The sequence below is a fragment of the Salvelinus alpinus genome, chromosome 15 (assembly GCF_045679555.1).
Source record: "Salvelinus alpinus chromosome 15, SLU_Salpinus.1, whole genome shotgun sequence".
NCBI lineage: Eukaryota > Metazoa > Chordata > Actinopteri > Salmoniformes > Salmonidae > Salvelinus > Salvelinus alpinus.
Window position 1 is genome coordinate 19,115,265 of NC_092100.1, and position 4,195 is coordinate 19,119,459.

The following is a 4,195-nucleotide window of genomic DNA, read 5'->3' on the forward strand; positions in this document are numbered from 1 at the left end:
TGAAAGAGATAAAAGCGGAAATAAATCATTCTCTCTACTATTTTTCTGAAATAAAGAATACAACACATTCTTAAAATAAAGTGGTGATCCTAACTGACCTAAGACAGGGAATTTTAACTAGGATTAAATGTCAGGAATTGTGAACATTTTTGTTTAAATGTATTTGGCTAAGGTGTATGTAAACTTCCAACTTCAACTGTATATATATAGTATATTTCAGGATGTTGTGTATCCCTGGATATAATCTGAATTAATGTAAACATAACAGTTTTGAAAACATATCCTGTCCAAAATAAGTGGTCTCTTGGCACAACTTTACCTGGATATGGGGTAAATTGATCATATGGACAAGGTAAATTGAGAAACTTTGATGGAAGTGAGTGATGGTGTCCTGTGACTGTTGATGATGGTGCTGGTAGGTCAAAGTATAATTTATGGGATGGGGTTGTGGTATATTGTACATATTAAATGCATGAATACATTCAGATACAGTGCCTTCAGGAAGTATTTACACCTGCAACCCCTTTTTCCACATTTTGTTGTGCTACAAAGTGGGATTAAAATGGATTTGTTATTTTTGTCAACGATCTACACAAAGAGTGGGAAAAAAAATTGAACATATACATTAGATAAGTATTCAACCCCCTGAGGCAATATGCCTTCCACACCATTTTCCCATGATCCTAAATTCTTCAAGCCTAGTCAAATTGGTTGTTGATCATTGCTAGACAACCAATTTCAGGTCTTGCCAAAGATTTTTAAGCAGATTGAAATCAAAATTGTAACTCGGCCACTTGGGAGCATACACTGTCTGCCTTGCGTTTTAGGTTATTGTCCTGCAGAAAGGTGAATTAATCTCCCAGTCTCTGGTGGAAAGCAGACTGAAGGAGCGGGACTCTAACCCGGAAGCTTATAAGAAATCCTGCTATACCCTCTGATGAACCATCAAACAGGCAAAGCGGTCAATACATGACTAAGATTGAATCGTACTACACTGGCTCTGACACTTGTTGGATGTGGCAGGGCTTGCAAACTATTACAGACTACAAAGGGAAGCACAGCTGCGAGCTGCCCAGTGACACGAGACTACCAGACAAAGCTAAATTACTTCTATGCTCGCTTCGAGGCAAGTAACACTGAAACATGCATGAGAGACCTTTAACTTCTCTGGGATATGTGGGACGGTAGCGTCCCACCTAACCAACAGCCAGTGAAATTGCAGGGCGCCAAATTCAAAACAACAGAAATTTCATAATTAAAATTCCTCAAACATACAAGTATTATACACCATTTTAAAGATAAACTTCTCGTTAATCCAGCCAAAGTGTCTGATTTCAAAAAGGATTTACGGCGATAGCACACCTTACGATTATATTAGCTCAGTACATAGCCACAGAAAAACACAGCCATTTTTCCAGCCAAAGAGAGGAGTAACAAAAAGCAGAAATATAATTAAAATTAATCACTAACCTTTGATGATCTTCATCAGATGACACTCATAGGACTTCATGTTACACAATACATGTATGTTTTGTTCGGTAAAGTTCATATTTATATCCAAAAATCGGAGTTTAGGCGGGACGCTACTGTCTCACTTGGCCAAAAGCCCGAGAAAATGCAGCGCGCCAAATTCAAATAAAATACTATAAAAATCTAACTTTCATTAAATCACACATGAAAGATACCAAATTAAAGCTACACATGTTGTGAATCCAGCCAACATGTCTGATTTCAAATAGGCTTTTCGGCGAAAGCACACCAAACGATTATGTTAGGTCAGTACATAGCCACAGAAAAACACAGCTCTTAAAATTAATCACTGACCTTTGATGATCTTCATCAGATGACACTCATAGGACATCATGTTACACAATACATGTATGTTTTGTTCGATAATGTGCATATTTATATCCACAAATCTCGGTTTACATTGGCGCCATGTTCAGAAATGCCTCCAAAATATCCAGAGAAATTGCAAAGAGCCATGTCAAATAACAGAAATACTCATCATAAACTTTGATGAAAGATACATGTTTTACATAGAATTAAAGATACACTTGTTCTTAATGCAACCGCTGTGTCAGATTTCAAAAAAACTTTACGGAAAAAGCACACCATGCAATAATCTGAGACAGCGCTCAGATATAACAACATTTCTCCGCCATGTTGGAGTCAACAGAAATACGAAATTACATCATAAATATTCCCTTACCTTTGATGATCTTCATCAGAATGCACTCCCAGGAATCCTAGTTCCACAATAAATCGTTGTTTTGTTCGATAATGTCCATTACTTATGTCCAAGTAGCTACTTTTGCTAGCATGTTTAGTACACATGTCCAAACGCTCGCGCAGATCCAGGCGAACGTCAGACGAAAACTTCCAAAAAGTTATATTACAGGTCGAATAAACTTGTCAAACTAAGTAGAGAATCAATCTTCAGGATGTTGTTATCATAAATATTCAATAACGTTCCAACCGGAGAATTCCTTTGTGTCTCTAGAAGTAATGGAAAGCAAGACGATATAATTTGGAATGCGCGTGACCAGGAACTGGCAATCTGCCAGACCACTGACTGAAACACCTCCCATCCGGCCCCACATCACAGTAGAAGCTTCATTCAACATTCTACAGACTGTTGACATCTAGTGGAAGGCGTAGGAAGTGCAAACAGATCCATATCTTACTGGGATTTGAATATGCGATGAGTTGAAAATCAACCAGCCTCAGAATTCTCACTTCCTGTTTGGATTTTTCTCAGGTTTTTGCCTGCCATATGAGTTCTGTTATACTCACAGACATCATTCAAACAGTTTTAGAAACTTCAGAGTGTTTTCTATCCAATAGTAGTAATAATATGCATACAGTATATTAGCATCTGGGACAGAGTAGGAGGCAGTTCACTCTGGGCACGCTATTCATCCAAAAGTGAAAATTAAGACCTTTAACTTCTTATGGCTGCAGGGGCAGTATTGAGTAGCTTGGATGAAAGGTGCCCATATCAAACGGCCTGCTCCTCAGTCATAGTTGCTAATATTTGCATATTATTAGTAGTATTGGATATAAAACACTCTAAAGTTTCTAAAACTGTTTGAATTATGTCTGTGAGATTAACAGAACTCATATTGGCAGGCAAAATCCTGAGTTGAAATCAAAACAGGAAGTCAGGAATCTGAGCTTGTATGTATTCACCAGAGTCCCCAATGAAATCACCTTGAGATATGAATGATTGTGCACTGCCTATGGGTTCCACTAGATGTCAACCATCAATATAATTATAATTATAATAATGGTGTTGTGGGAGTGAATGATAGCAGAATCAGTCAGGTGTCTGGCAGTCAGCCATTTTCTGATCATGCTTATTCCTCATGGTAGTCACTTGCGTTCCATTGCTCACGAAGACAAGAAAGAAAACTCCGGTTGGAACTTTATTGAAGCTATATGTTAAAAACATCCTAATGATTGATTCTGTACTTAGTTTGAAATGTTCCTTCGACCGGTAATATCACTTTTTGAAGTTTTTGTCCGATATAACGCTGACCAGAATTAGCGTTTGGATATGTATACCAAACGCACTAACAAAAGGTATTTGGACATAAATAACGGATTTTTTTCGAACAAAACAAACATTTATTGTGGACATGGGATTCCTGGTGTGCTTTCTGATGTAGATCATCAAAGGTAAGGGAATATTTATCATGTATTTTCTTGTTTATGTTGACGCCATCTTTGCGGCTGTGGTGTTTTACTTTTGAGCGCCGTCTCAGATTATAGCGTGCGTTTCTTTTTCCGTAAAGTTTTTTTTTAATCTGACACAGCGGTTGCATTAAGGAGGAGGTATATCTATAATTCCATGTGTATAACTTGTATTATCATCTATATTTATGATGAGTATTTCTGTTGAAACGATGTGGCTATGCAGTCACTTGATGTTTTTGCAACTAGTGAATCTAACGCCTCAATGTAAACTCAGATTTTTTTTATATAAATATGAATTTAATCAAACAAAACATGCATGTATTGTGTAACATGAAGTCCTATGAGTGTCATCGGATGAAAATAATCGAAGGTTAGTGATTAATTGTATCTCTATTCTGGTTTTTGTGAAGCTATCTTTAGCTGGAAAAAATGGCTGTGGTTATTGTGGTTTTGTGGTGACCTAACATAATCGTTTGTAGTGCTTTCGCTGAAAAGC